At 36.3% G+C, this 16,647-nt stretch overlaps 1 long non-coding RNA gene across 1 annotated transcript; it reads left to right on the top strand.

The window, feature by feature from the left end:
• Window positions 1–1,170: 1,170 nt before the first annotated feature.
• LOC149186783 (uncharacterized) lies at window positions 1,171–1,573 on the top strand. The gene is made up of 2 exons (XR_016256154.1): window positions 1,171–1,346; window positions 1,485–1,573. It is a non-coding gene; the product is annotated as an uncharacterized LOC149186783 (long non-coding RNA).
• Window positions 1,574–16,647: the final 15,074 nt, after the last annotated feature.

Below are 16,647 nucleotides of genomic sequence, written 5' to 3'. Positions count from 1 at the left end.
TTGATTAAATATGAGTTCCATACCCTAGTACATGACAAAATCCAATGGAAACATTGCAATCCCCCCCAATAGAGGAGTTCGACAACCAATGTCACTAACATCAAGTTACATAGAGGGCTTGGTGCTCTTGATTAGATACGAGTTCCATACCCTAGTACATGAAAAAATCCAATGGAAACATTGCAATCCCCCCCAATCTTGAAATCCTAAAAAACTGATAAGTCTGTTGGATTTTGAGTGAGATCTAAAATTATACTTTTTGCATATGAAATCAAATGAGGTCAAAACCACTCTCAAACATCCCGAGTCATTTCATGGTAATGTTAAAAATTTAAGTAAAAGTGCTTTTACTTTAAGAATTTAACATTACCATGAATTGCATATCAATATTGGGGCCATAGGCTTGAATATTAGGTTGCTCCACTCAAAAACTCTTGTTTCTTTGAAAAAAATCTGTGTTCGTAACATCTTTGCACAATTTTTTTTGTGAAGAAAGCCAGGGAGAGAATTTTTTTCTCGCGGGAGAGCACTCCTGAGTCACTCCCGATGCACTCCCACTCGGAGCACGCTTCATGAGCAGATTCAAGGAGGAGGAAGCCGCTCCCCCGCAGCCCTGTTTCAAACCTCTATTTTAATAGGTTACAAAACTTACTAGCTTGTCATTAGCAGAAACACTGATCAATAAATTAGATCAGAGGGATCTCAAGTGGTGCTATACAAGGCAGCATTGGAATTTCATTTTGAACACTTCCAATATAGGCAACCAGGTTGCCTTGCAAAAATTATCTCACTCTGTATGTCCCAATAATTTCCATTTTTGTTTTATTTCACGGAAGTATGCCTATAGGTTTAGGCATGTACCTTTTTCGAGGAGTAGTCACTGTCGGTGTTGGTCTGGACTGTTGGCAAGGGATGAACATCTTGGTATAATATAACCTTTAACATTATCAATGCTTGACATATTTGAATATTTTTTGAAGAGTATTTTAGGGTGGTGTTTAAGTATTTTAAATTGAGATCATGCTTGCTGTCCCTATCCTGCTTTACAAAGTGTCGTTTACGATACCATTGAGGTTTCATCCTTAGGGGGAATTAATATAATATATTTCTTTTTTAATTTCTATTATCATGATTGTCCATTTGACTTATACATGTCATTTCTCCCTTGAAAGGTTTTCTCGGCCTATACTACATGGATTATGCATACTCGGATTTGCAGTAAGGGCTGTCATCAAGTGTTGTTGTGCAGGGCAACCATCTCTTGTTAAAGGTGTTCTAGGCCGATTTTTGATGCATGTCTACCCTGGTGAAGCGCTAATGACAGAGATGTGGCGAAGTGAGACAAGGTAAGAATAATCATATTCATGGTTGAATCATATAAAAAGGAGTCTTTTACTTATTCACTCTAATTCCAATGCATTTCTTAATATGAATTTTACTTGTTCAAGTGGCAGACAGTCCTAAATTTGTTTGTTGTTTTTCAGGATAATATATCAAACCAAAGTAAAGGAAAGAGAAAAAGTAGTCTTGTTAGGGGCTGTACTTTTGAATCATGCTTCTTCCGCCTCGTGAACTATTCACCTATCAACAAAGAGTTTGTTTAATATTAAAGTTGCTCATGATATATTATGTTTATTTATTTTCAGCTGACTCCAGTTTTAGTAGGTACTCATTCTCACCATGGCTTGGAAATCCAACCAAATAAAACCATATCAAAATATTGAAGGATGTCACAAAGTTTGTGAATTCGGTTGCAGTCCTTTCAACCCCTACTATAATCTATCAGTGAATTAATATTTAGTAAATAATTGGGCGTGACATATGAATTCAAGTCTTTACCATCTCAATTTTTTGAAAGTGTCTTATGACATAAATCTATAGTGAATATTTAGCACAAAATAATTATAAACCTACTTCAAAATAGTGAAGATTTAATTAATTATGTGCTAGTAGGTGGCTAGTTGGCACTAACCTGTGCCATCAAGTAAACTAGGGTTGCCATTTATAAATACGGTGAAGCACCCCTTGGGTTTTACCACAATGTTTTCTTTTGGAAAAAAGATATAGACATGCAAGCAAGGAAATATGCAAATTAGGAAGATGAGAAATCCAATTTCAACGTTATGATTATTTATGTCAATAGAGAAGCAACATCACAATGAACAGTTGTATGACTATATATAAATGGTGATTAATTACGTTAGTAGCCCTTCAAAGCATGAAAAGAAAATGATATATAGCATTTAATTCTTCACCTTCCCATGAAGCATCACCTATTGATAAATTCTTCCATTCGATGAGGTACTCTGCTATTTGTTTAGCTTGTAAATATTTTGTATCTGTTGATAACTACCTTTGGGTCCAAGATGAGCTTATTCTTTTTTTTTAAGCCATTGGAATTATATTTGTATTGGGAAATGATTTAATTTCTATTTTAGACAAAATATGTGCAAGGAGATACAAGCAAACTTTGTTTATGTTTTCTCTAATTTGGTAGTGACCAAAGATTTTTGGTGTTAACTTCTGTTTTCTTCTTTTTCTTTTTCTCCCTTGCTTGAGAGATGATTGTTTATATGGTTGAAGACATACACATAGTGAATACCCTCAGAACCTTAGTCTGGACCAATGATAAGCAATTGTCGTTCAACTCTGTTTGGAGTCTTAACTAAGCTTTTATTTAAGATATCCATAATCTTTTGGGATTCCTCCAGTTTCTGGCAGTGGGAATTGTTTTGTCAATTTTGTAAAAATCTCCAAGTTTAGGAGAGTCATAAGACTCATCTTAGCATAATCCGAGCTTTTATTTAAGATATGCATAATGTTTTGGGATTCCTCCAAATAATCCCTGACAGTGGGAATTGGTATGTCAATTTTGTAAAAATCTCTAAGTTCAGGAAAGACAACCACATAGGGCTTTAAAGGACTCATCTTAGCATTAGTATGTAGAGTTAAACCACCATTTTACCTAGTGTAATCACTGAGACAATTTATTTTTTTTATTAGTAGCAAAGAATTGAAGATAAACCTCAATACGTTTGTCTAAATTTTCAATGTTACCCTTGTTTGTGAATTGGCAGGCTGAACATTTGCTTAAGTTTTCAATTTTAACTTTGTAGATGGCAAGTTGAGCATAGTGCATGACATACCTGTTTGTTGGAATAAATCTTCATTGAATTTAAGGTCTTGGTCACTGCCAATTGCCTTTGCAAAACCATGTAATTTATATACATATTTAGTAAATACATTCATGAGTACTTTGGTTGTATCAATATTCTTTATAGTCATGAAATGTGCATACTTAGTTAACCTATCAACCATAACAAATATACAATCATTTCCTTCTAATATTGGAAATTCATTAATGATGTTCATTGAAATCTCTTCCTAATGTTGATTTGGATTATGAAAAGGTTGTAGCAACATTAGGTATGGAAGATTTTTGTTAGTTATTTCAAATATCTGGCATTCAGATGCGTGTGTACATATGTCATTCTTCATTCCTTTCCCAGAGAGTGATTACTAAGTAGTGTAGGAAGTGTTTAAACAACATGTGTGTCCAGTTATAGATAATTGTGTGAATCTTTCAAATTTCTCTCTTAATTTTGGGTACTGGTGATAGATAAAAATGATCCTTGTAATATAAAATTTCAGTTTTTATGGAAATATTGGATTTTAATTGATATTTTCAATGATTTTGTGAATTTTGGGATTATTGACAATATTCAACATGAACTTCATCAATCCACTTAAATATGACTATGGAAATGAAGCATGCAGTGCTTTTATCGTCACACCAAAATGAAGCATAGACAATGACTTATGTTTTCTATTTTGTCCAAGTTTCAAAGTTAGAAAGTTCATATTATATTTATCTATTTTTATTGCTTAGTTAATATTTTTTGTGACAAAAGATATTTAACAATGTCATGTTTGAGGATAAAAGAATTTGCTTGCAAATAAATATGAATGTCATTTGCTTAGAGTGTACATAATTATGAAATTTTGTGTCATAAGTGAATTTAAGTGTTTTATAATATTGAGTTTTCCACTTTAAATAGTATTAAGGTACCATATTGCATTATTATTATGCCAATTCCAAATATGGATGTATAATGTTTGTTTATGAATGGTTTAATATTGAGTTTTCCACTTTAAGTAGTATTGATTTGTATTGGGTAACCATATTGCATTGTTATTATGCCAATTCCAAAATTCCAAATATGGATGCATAATGTTTGTTTACGAATGGTTTAGAAAAAGCTACCAAAGCTATATTGGACTTGAAAACATTAAAAAACATTATCACTTCTTCTTTCTATTTAATTTTTTTCTTGAAAGTAAATATGACTTTCAATATGATAAGGGTGCTACAATGAGTGTAGGTTTCTACAAATTTTGCACAGCACCATGTAAACTTTAAAAATATTTTTTTTATTTTGAAATGTTTTCGAGTTTTGATCATTCTAATATTGTTCAATCTTGTTTGGATCTACTTTCTTTCCTTTTTTGGTTGGCTTAACCCATGTGGGATTTGAACTTTGAATTTCTTGCTTTTACATAATACTTCATAATATGGCAATCACCAATTGTGTTGCCCATTGTGGGCTTTGTTTGGATCTACTTTCATGCTCAATTTAAATGTCATATTTTTATGTTTTTCTAAATTGTAATGAGAATCTCCTGAGAATCAATAACTTTGATAGATTGACTACCACTATTATACCAAATATGACTCCATAAATTCCATTAATGGCTTGGTTACAACGTCTCCAAGGACTTGAACCTACTCAGCTGGGGAAATAAATTGTTCACCAAACCACTTGAGCTAAGATCCTTGACTTTAAATTAAGGACATGGGGGTGGGGTTTGATCCACATATGTCTGCATAGGCCATGAAATCATTTAATGTAGTCAGTCTAAGTGCAACCACACGTTCAACCACTACATCAAAGTGTCCCCATGGTTCAAGGTATCCCAATTTAAATGTCATGTTGCTGAAGATGTTCAACCTTATTTTTTCAAATATGCATTTTCATTTTTTTACATACATCTAATTTTATTTTATGATGGATAATACTTCATCTGGATTACCTAAGATGCTATTTTCAAGTTTTATTGTAGATGAGTATGTCATTGAAGAAAACAAACATATGTTTTTAGATATGTTGGAATGTTTTGTTCATTGCAACCAGGAATGTCGCCAATGCTTTAGTTAATCCAAACAATGCCATCTTTGATCCATAATGCCTCTTGGGAGTTTTAAAGGTAGTGCTTCGAAAATCTTCTAAAAGTATATGGTTTTTTATAACACTATAAATATAAGTCTAGTTTGGAAAAGTGCTTTGATCGAAACAAAGCATTTAATGTCGTGTCTATGAATAAGATGGGAAACACTTTCATGATAGTTTTGTTATTAAACCCATGTAATAAATACATAACCTAAATGAGCCATATTATTTTTCTAACTTAAATATTAATAGATGAATAGGAATTACATTTTGTGATGATTCCATATTTTAGTAGTTCTTCTATCAGTGATTCAATTTCAATTAAATGATTATGTAGATACAATGTTTTTTAATGCTAAATGTAGTTAATATCAGGTGTACTTCTATAACAAGTTTGATCTTCAATAATAAGGTGTACTTCAATGCTAACATCAACTCCATGCTTGATCTTGAATAGCCACTTCGAAGTCACCACATATTTCCCCTTCAATATCGGCACAACATCTCATACATCATTCTTCATAATTGATTCATATTCTTCGACCATAGCATCTTTCCAAACTTGTTCCTTTACGGCTTCTTCGAATGTGGGAGGTTTGGCTTGAATCATAGTGCTCATGGTTGCAACATATCCCTCGTACCTGCATGGCTTCTTTCTTTCTATAAATTATCTTCAAACGAGAGCACGTCTCTCGTCATCCTGTAATGTATCACGAAGCCAAAGTGGCCTCTTCCTGGCAGGAGGATCACATGGAGGAGGATCTAAGGGATCCATGGGATCATCAAAAATATTTGTCTCAAATTCAAGCACAGAAGGACCATCCAAAATATCCATATCATCATTCTTCTCAAGAGGAGGAAGGTCCCTTGCTTTTCCAAGGGTGGCATCTTTATCGAATTTTACATCCCTACTAGTCTCAGCCTTCCTTTGACCAAGAATATATATTCTAAATGCTTTAGAATTTTCACAATATCCAACAAATGTACCTTTTCTTTCTGAAGCTTCCAACTTGTTTCTTTTGTCCTTCAACACATGAAAGTATACAGGGCATCCAAAGATATGGAGATGGATAACTGTTATAGACATTTTTGTGCCTTACAACTATAAGCATGAAATGTCCATAATCCAAGGGATCCAAAGTCCCTAAACATGTTGTTCCTACCCCTAGAGGAACAAGGCTAACAAACCACAGCAATTCACAGAAGTTCTCCACCAGAAACTGCTCAAAAACAAGTCAATTCAGGATCAATTCAGAGGCTCCACTAGCTGTCTGCGCTGAAATGTAGAGATTACACTGGCTAGGTGCACTGCAACGCAGGTAGAAGCACTACCAGGGTGAGCTGAGCGGGAAATGACAAATGGCAAGTTCATTCAACGAGGTGGAAAGACCCTGGAAGCTTCCAGAATCTTCTCCAATGACACTTGCCTCAATGAATTCGACTAGTGATGAGTAAGAGGCTCTTAGTCTCCAAGTGGAAGCAAGAACTGACAGAGGGAGAGGACACTAGTCAGATCTCAAGCTGACTCATCCTCTCTCCAAACATCTATATATGGATCTCTCCTCCATGAGATCCAGGAGGCTGGAATTTTGTTATCGCAAAGAATTGTTGTTGGTTTGAGATTGGAATCATTGGGTGCTTAATGCTTTGAAGGGAGGTGAAGAAAGGATTTCATTCGCTGGGAGGTAGATGCTGGATTGGAACTCTCTTGGTTGTATCTCCTCCTGAACCTTGTTATTCATCAATAAAGCTATCTTGGTTTCTCCTATATACTGATGTATCTTTGATGTATGGTTGCATTAGTATGTTTAGTTTATTTCTAATCCTGAACTAGTTATGAATATGAATCTATGTCTTTGTGTAGTGTTCCCTTCTTGTGATCTTACAGGAACCTATTGAAGCTGGGCGAGGGAGAAGGCAAGTAGCTGGGAACTCTCAAAGAGAAGAGAAACCGGATCGAGGGACAAATGGAAGACATCGGTTAGTCCATCTATCTCTCTTCATTCTTAATTCATAAAGGAAGAAAACTAGAATATTTAATTAATGGAAAGACCTATGAGCGATTTTGAAACCGACGTTTCGGACTAGCAAGGTGAGTCCATCATCAAGGTAATGAGATCTGCATTTTGAGAAGAGAGAGTCAAGAGAGTGAGAACCTATTAATAGAAGGATGGATAGCTTAACCTAGGTTTGGAGAGGTCGGCTTGATTTTCATCAATTTATTAATAACTGGAATAAATAAATTTTAATTATTATTATTATTATTATTATTTTATTTTATTTTATTTTATTTTATTTTATTTTATTTTTTTAAATAAATTTAAGACTATATTAAAAGTAAATTTTTATTTAACTAGATTAATTAGACCTAAATTAAAAATAAAATTAATTTAAATTAAATTTCAAATAAAAACAATTTAATTGGTTAATTAATTAATTAATTAAATTAATTTTCAAATCTAGTTTAATTAATAAATTTAAAACTATATTGATTAATCAATTAATTAATTAATTAATTTTTAAATTGAGCTTAATTAATAAATTTAAAACTTCTCTTTTTTTTTTCTTTTTTTTTAAATTCACTTAAAGTAATTTGGCCTCATTTAAAAGTAAAATTGGTTTAAACTAAAAGGATTAAATAAATTTTAATTATGTTTTAAATTATATACTTTAATTAAAAAAATAAAAAATAAAAAAATAAAAAAATTAAAATTGTATTAAAAGTAAAATTTTCTTAACTAGATTAATTTGACCTAAATTAAAAATAAAATTACTTTAACCTAAATTTAAATTAAATCAATTTAACTGATTAATTAATTTTAAATTTATTTAATTTTAAATTTAGTTTAATTAATAAATTTTAAACTATATTAATTAATAAATTAATTAATATTTAGATTGAGTTTAATTAATAAATTTTAAAACTTTTTATAAGATTAAATTAATATGGCCTAAAATAAAAATAGTTTGAACTAAATTTGAAATAAAATCAATTTAATTAATTAATTAAATAAATTATTGTTATAAATTAATTTAAATTTTGATTAGTTAATTAATAGAATTTAGTTATTTATATTAAAAGTAAAATTTCTTAACTAGATTAATTTGACCTAAATTAAAAAATAAAACTAATTTAACCTAAATTTTAATTTAATCAATTTAATTGATTAATTAGTTAATTAAATTAATTTTAAATTTATTTAATTTTAAATTTAGTTTAATTAATAAATTTTAAACTATATTAATAACTTGTCCTGACGATGAACCACACTGGTTGGTTCGAAACGCGTCGACAAAAGATTGGTTATGTGATTTTGCCGAAGATTATCTAAACAGAATTAATTAATATTTAGATTGAGTTTAATTAATAAATTTAAAACTTTTTATAAGATTAAATTAATTTGGCCTAAAATAAAATAAGTTTGAACTAAATTTGAAATAAAACCAATTTAATTAATTAATTAAATAAATTATTTTAAATTAAATTTAAATTTTGATTAGTTAATTAATAGAATTTAGTTATTAATTTATGTAATTATATATATATATATATATATATTAATTTATTTACTTTCTTGACTTGCAAATGCTGCCTTAAGGGAGAATTTGTATAAGTTACAGTTACTTTATTTTGTTTAACAAGGGTTTCCAGGTATTACTTAGTTTAAGACCATCATCCCTATTCAAATTATTCGAAGATTTTTCAATTTCTATAGCCTCTTTAATTCTTCTTTTTAAATAGTGGTCTTCCTTGTGGATTAATTTAGCTTGTTCCATGCATATATAGTGAGAGGAGGAACAAGCATGCTCTGCAAGACCTGATTTATCAGACCTATTTCTAGAAATATCACTGATGTGCTCTTTTACTCTAACTCCAAAGGATCTCCCTGTTTCCCCTATATAAACTTTACCACAAGAACAGGGAATCTCTACCAGCCTGTATGGAATCTCTCTTCAAAACTAGAATAGCTGTTTCTGTTTGTTGCTAAGGCACTGTCACACCTTAGGTGGATAGGATCATCCTGCATAGGCATTTTTCCCCACAACAAATTGGCGACTCCACTGGGGAGATCTGTTTAGTCATTTTATTTGTGTCTCTATCATTGTTTGTTTCATAGACTCAAGAGCAGCAATCGAACTGCATCTGCTATTTTCAGATGCAAAGTAGACAGCTGTTGCTTTGATCCAATCACTAGATTTATCTATGATCTGAACAATGGACTCACAAATGATTTGATGATCCTTTGTGATAGATCTTAGCCCTCCTTCAAATCATCCCTTTGATTGTACCTAATTGATAGCTTTGATCCGGCCAAAAACTGTTGATTTAACTGCAAACCGTAACCCAAAACCCAGAAACAACTCTCGTTTCTGCTTCAGCGCAGACTCTGTGAAGAGGTTCTGCATTTCAACGCAGGTCCCGTGAAGGCTACCTGCGCTGAATGTCAAAACCTCTGTGTTAGGAGTGCGCTGATCAGTCTTTGCCTTGTGCAGCTGTGGTTCTCTGTTTCTTTTAGCTCAGTTTTATCTCTGTTTTTTGCAGCCTGTTATCAGTCAGTATACCTATCTGAAACTCCTTTTCTCTGCTTTAATTCCGCCTCCTTTTGTACAAAAAGACTGTGAGTGTTTTTATGTGTTTGTGGCGTCATTTACAGTTTTCCTTTGCAAGAGTGAAATAGTCGACCTGTAGCCCTTGATTCAGATCTGTTGATTTTGATCTTAGGAGAGAGTTCATTGGCTGATTGACAGTTGATTATACGTTTACTTTTGCTTTTGGTTTGAGTTTGTCTCTTTTAAGTGTCGAAACAAGTGTTCATTTCGAAAGTCGTAAAGTGTTGTATTCTCTTCTACCCTTTTTGATTTCGAAAAAGTAAACTTGTTTGTATTTGTCATTTAAAAGCAAATTCAAAGTTGTACAAAAAGCTTTCTTTTTAGGCATCAATATTAAGAGAGCGGAAAACAAACACCTGCATTGTGCATTTGCATCTTGATAGTTTGCATGCTTGATTTAGGAAAAGTGCATTTAGCGTGTGCTGATTGCTCTTTGAGAAAATATGGCGTCTTTCTTTTCCCTTTGTAGCTAGGATTTTCATTGTTGAAAAGATATAAAAGCTTGCTTATCATCTTTAGACTGCATTTAGGAATTGTATCATACATCTCGTGGTGATCCAAAAAGGCAAACTTCTAAGAAAGATCAACCTAAAATAAATTGAATGAACTTAACAACGCTTTGTAACTTAACGCACAACATAGAGGTCTAGGCTAGAGACGTGTTCCGGCGTCGTAAAGCCTGGTGACTGTCGATCTCGCTGATGGTGGGTGATTCCTCCTGAGGGACGACAGCGCCAGTACGGATTGTGCTCCCACGTACCGTCGAGTATATATTGGGAGACCCCTATAGGCATAAAACCTTTATCCTTAGGAAGCCATGTCGGCCGCCCTACTGATCGCAATGCACTGAACACAGCATTCAGGAAGATTGACCGCCCGTACCTTAAAAAGTATTCTGCGGTATTGCGAAAAGTTTGGCACACCCTCTACCTAGAACTCCAAAGAAGTTCCTTTTGGCCTTTTTCAGACTCTATAACGGAAAAAGTCCATCCGAGCATTTGTCACTTCCGGCTCGTTAAAACATCGAAGGAGACTAGAGTCATCTTTAGCTTTTTCTCGACTCTTTAAAATTGAAAAAGCAAGTTGTGTCTAAAGCATCGTTAAAAATTATTTTAAACGGAACAATCACCCCTTTTTCCTACGTTGATCTTTAGGTTGAGGAAATGGAGCACACCAACCAAGGAATTCCCCTTGGTGGAAATCCTAGTCCCTTCTCCTCTTGGGGAGATGTTGGTGTGCCCCATATGGCCACATTATCGCTTCCAGGACTGACAATTGGCTTGCCGATCTGGCTCTTCTCAACCAATGTCGTTCAGAACACCACTATTCCTGAACAGTCGAATCAACAGTTAGACCAGAGCAGAGTTACCCACCAGCTTTCTACTTCATATAATTCTTCCTCTCTTCCTTCCTCTTCGCTTGACGGAACTGGTAAAACAAAAAACCAAGTTCCTAAGGAGAAGAAGGAAAAGAAGAAGAAAGAGAAGAAGAAGAAGGAGCCAAAAGCGACTGGGGGCAAACAAGTGTCGTCTGACAAAAATCCACACACAGCACTGACTAGGCCTAAATCGCCATGTGTCATATGCAAGGGAGACCACTTCCACAGAGATTGTCCCTGCATCCCTCGGATACTAAGGGACTGGTCTCCCCGTTTGCACAATTCGGTGGCGTCAACCTCTGATAGCCATGTTGACAGCACACCGTCAACTAGTGAAAGTGAAGCCACAGGACAGAGAGGGAAAGCTAGATTTCCCTGCAAACTGTGTGAAGGCGACCATGCCATCCACCGTTGTCCCTTCTTAAATGAGGCTAAAAGAGTTTTGGAAGATCGCTCGGTTTTACCAGCGCGGCTTCCTCCTGGATATCAAAAACTCTTGCCAAGTCCTTCACCAGTTGAGAACCCGGCTGGCCCGCTCAGGTGGTCAGCCGAAGCACCTATCATTGAGGATGAACCATCTGAATCCATACCTGACGAAAGTCAAAAGGTCAAGGCGGCAGTTGACCCGGTCTTGCCTTCAGAGGTTCTATCCTCGAATTATACCATCACAGAAGAGAATAAAGACGACACTGTCCAAATTCTCTTCATCAACACAGACTCCGACGAACACGGGGGCACTCCCCCCATTCCTTTATCGCAGGAAATAAGTTCGTCAGAGCGATACCCGGCCGTTTACTCAGTCCCACCACCAAGCAACCTAGTTGTCTCCTTCGACTGGAACCAACTAGGCAGACCTCGTTTGCCAGCAAGCATACCATTCAGAATTATCGTCCAAATATACAGAATGGTCATGGCTGGCACCATCATTGATGAAGGGGCATCTGTGAGTATCCTTTCCTCCACTGCTTGGAAAGCGCTTGGTTCGCCAGCGCTTTTGCCTGAAATGAGAAATCTAACAGGCTTTGATAAAGGGACCAGTCGACCTTTAGGGATCCTCCCCAATGTGCCTATCACATTCAAAGGGAAGACCGTTCAAATGAACGTGATGGTCGTTCAAGGACCCTTGGATTATAACCTACTCCTTGGACGAGACTATATATATTGCATGGGAGCCATCGTCTCCTCACTCTTTAGAGTAATGTGTTTTCCGCACGAAGGAAGAGTGGTCAAGCTCGTGGACCAACTTTCATTTCCTGGATCACGCATCGTAAATAGTCATATACCTTCCCTAAATGGTCTCTTCACGCAAGAAATGTCTCAACCCACGGTCCGTCCTCCCGATGAGCGCGAGTAATTCGGAGGGATATGACTGGAACCCAGGGGGCATGCATCCTGGTCTGCTTCGGCAGGAAAACTTTGGGTATAAGGTAGGTTTCCGTGGGAGAATATGACTAGTCCGTACCCCGTCCGTGGTTGGAAGTGGGGTTGTTCTGGAATAAGATTCTCTTGTCAAAGTTATGTGTTTGGCGCTCGTTGTCACTCACCTTTGTCTATCTCGGTAGGCATCGCCGAAGAAATGTTTTGTTTGCTGTGCAAATGAGACAATCTTTGGTAACCTGAAAGAGGTAGGCCTCTCCCGGTAAAACAAATGTTTTATTGGACTAAGAAGGGGTAACCTTGAAACCATATTTTATACCTGGGGGCATGCAAACCTTTTGGAGTGCAAGCAAGTGGCGGCTATTTATTTTCTAAATTTTTAGGTCCTCCCTTTAAACCTGTAGGTCTAACCCTTTAAACTCGTAGGATTAGTCGTTTCCGAACTTGCATAATGAAAGGATGCGGAGCATAGCTTTGTAAGATGAAGCTCCATAAAAAATAGAATCTTAATGAGACATTCTTATCATATGACTGGATTATTCAAGCAGTTTTAGCACACAGTTCATGCTCGTTAAAAAATAAACGCAAGATCCGAGCAGTTTTAGCGCATAGTTCATGCTCGTTAAAAAATAAACATAAGATCGAGCAAATGTTTCCACCCGCGTTTAAGCTCGTTAAAAAATGAACTATTCCGGTAAATAACCACCGTGAATGTAATATCATCAGCCATTAAAGCCTTGGTCGTGTTTGCCCATCACCTCCACTTTTCCATTGGCCGATCGTTCACCTCCATATGATTGTTTACCCATTTTGAGGAACAGCTGCAAAGAGTGATTTCACTAGCCATCCTTGTGACACTGTCGTGATTGGAAAATTCCAACCCGTACCTGGAATCAGCTGCTAACTCGTTTTATCACTCGTTCCTCAAAAGACGAGTCTTCTTTAAGCTCTTTTCATCTGACTCGTAAAATATGAAAAGATTGCCGAGTTTCGGCCTTCCAACTCGTTAAAGCGACCGGAAGTGCTATCCCTCCTCTAGATTTTAATCTTTTTGGACCTGAGGGATTATTGCACAAAAAGATCGAGCGCTTGTTTTGTTCGGCTCGTTAAAACTATCGAAAACTCATCCCTTCTGTATTGTTTTATACTTTTTTGGACTTAAGGGATTAGATGACGAAAAAGGACTTTTGGAGTTAACTTTATGTACCTTTTCAGACTCTCTAAAAATGAAAAGGACGGAGTTATCCTTCTCGTTAGACTCGTTAAATGCATGAAATAGCAACAAACTTGTCTTTAGACGAGAACGAGTTTCACTATCGCTAGGCTCGTTAAAACATAGCGATGGGCTTGCCCGAAGGGCAAGTTATAGAACAAGCATATGTTATCCTCCTCAAGCTTGACAAAAATAAAGAGGTACTGGTCAGCAATGACTGGGGAAAAATTGGGAGAAACTCAAGAAAACTTTGATGGTAGCAAGTCGCTCTTGAACATGACACTTTTCCTCCGTACCACAATCGGGTTGGGTTGTTTCATTCACCGGTCACATCGCCATGGTCTCGCCATACCATCCATATTTGGGGTAATGCTACCGATCCATCGCATAAGTGTCGCCATATGTTCAAGAGAAGTCGTTCAGAGAAGTCACCTGTGTCCCATCCACTACCATACATTATACTATTTCATGACCGCCACCCTGAATCATATGTCATCGGATCGTTTTCACCTCCATCAAAATCATTAGCTCCGTTCCGTGTCATTGATGTGGGATTCATTAAGGCCCTCCTTTGACGGATCACTTCTTGTCGACATCAGCTCATTATCCAAGAAGTTGATCTAGGAACACCCCCTTCAGTACTTTGAAGCTTGCATGCCTCAATGGCAAGTTTCTCACTTCCGGCGACAGGTATACATCAATGACCTTCGACCGAAAGATTTTGCGTGGTGTTCGATGCCAAGTCCTCTATTCACACCACGTGAATTGTACTGCAGTACCTTGAGGGTCATCTTCATTATCGGTGATTCCTCTCGCGCTTGTTAACAGTTTACATCATTGACTGGTAATCAAGCGATGTCTTTCCATGTTCGACTTCAGAACAATTCTCACATGGATCGACTTGTACTTAGAGTGAAGATCGGACGAGATTGAAGACCCCGGATCTAGTTTCATCCATCCGGGCTGCGATATATATTCAGAAAATAAAGACATAGAAATGTACAGCTTTACAGCACAGATAATCATCCTACCAAAAGGATGATGGCTCTATCAGAATCATCAGTCTATCATCAGACGATTGTCTGTTATATGTACATGAAAATGAATTTATAAAGCTGAGCATGGGAATGCCCGCCTCAGCTAGATCGTGAAAAAGTATGAAAATAATGTATTGTATTGTATTGTATTACAGGTCTCCTCCCAGCATTGAAAGAACTTCGGATCCTCCTAATAAAGCATTTCACCCGATAAACGGCCTCATACTTTAGGGGGCAACTGTTATAGACATTTTTGTGCCTTACAGCTATAAGCATGAAATGTCCATAATCCAAGGGATCCAAAGTCCCTAAACATGTTGTTCCTACCCCTAGAGGAACAAGGCTAACAAACCACAGCAATTCACAGAAGTTCTCCACCAGAAACTGCTCAAAAACAAGTCAATTCAGGATCAATTCAGAGGCTCCACTAGCTGTCTGCGCTGAAATGCAGAGATTACACTGGCTAGGTGCACTGCAACGCAGGTAGAAGCACTACCAGGGTGCGCTGAGTGGGAAATGACAAATGGCAAGTTCATTCAACGAGGTGGAAAGACCCTGGAAGCTTCCAGAATCTTCTCCAATGACACTTGCCTCAATGAATTCGACTAGTGATGAGTAAGAGGCTCTTAGTCTCCAAGTGGAAGCAAGAACTGACAGAGGGAGAGGACACTAGTCAGATCTCAAGCTGACTCATCCTCTCTCCAAACATCTATATATGGATCTCTCCTCCATGAGATCCAGGAGGCTGGAATTTTGTTATTGCAAAGAATTGCTGTTGGTTTGAGATTGGAATCATTGGGTGCTTAATGCTTTGAAGGGAGGTGAAGAAAGGATTTCATTCGCTGGGAGGTAGATGCTGGATTGGAACTCTCTTGGTTGTATCTCCTCCTGAACCTTGTTATTCATCAATAAAGCTATCTTGGTTTCTCCTATATACTGATGTATCTTTGATGTATGATTGCATTAGTATGTTTAGTTTATTTCTAATCCTGAACTAGTTATGAATATGAATCTATGTCTTTGTGTAGTGTTCCCTTCTTGTGATCTTACAGGAACCTGTTGAAGCTGGGCGAGCGAGAAGGCAAGTAGCTGGGAACTCTCAAAGAGAAGAGAAACCGGATCGAGGGACAAACGGAAGACATCGGTTAGTCCATCTATCTCTCTTCATTCTTAATTCATAAAGGAAGAATACTAGAATAGCTGTTTCTGTTTGTTGCTAAGGCACTGTCACACCTTAGGTGGATAGGATCGTCCTGCATAGGCATTTTTCCCCACAACAATAACATTGGGCTTGACACTTGTGAACACTTCTTCGGCTGTTATGCAGCCAGCTCACAAAATAGAAGAAAGAGATAGATCAATGACTTAAAACGTAGCCTCTTCGAGGGGGCAACCTCCTTTACATTACACAAATGAACAATTCTTAGATGATACAAATGACAAGACCTTCTTTCTATATATATGAGTCTAAGGAGTCAGAATATAATTAGAGCCGACATAACAATAATAATGTAAAGGCACAACAATAACAATAGTGGACTTCTATGAGGCACAATAATAACAATATGGGCACAACAATAACAATAAGGGGTACAATGACAATAATAATAAGGGAACACACTAGTATTATAGGGACCTAACATCGGTGGTCTTGTTGTCCAATGCTTGGTGAGGCACCCTATTTTGAACATATGTGACAGCATTTGTTGCTTCTCCCCAAAGGAACTTTGGCAACTTTTGATCATGGAGCATGGCACGAGCGACTTCTACTATAGACATGTTCTTCCTTTCAGCTACTCCATT

This window comes from Pinus tabuliformis, chromosome 3_1, assembly GCF_031772625.1.
Source record: "Pinus tabuliformis cultivar Carrire ecotype Pingquan chromosome 3_1, CPIR1, whole genome shotgun sequence".
NCBI lineage: Eukaryota > Viridiplantae > Streptophyta > Pinopsida > Pinales > Pinaceae > Pinus > Pinus tabuliformis.
Note: the sequence above shows the minus strand (reverse complement) of the source record. Positions and strands in the feature narration are given on the sequence as shown.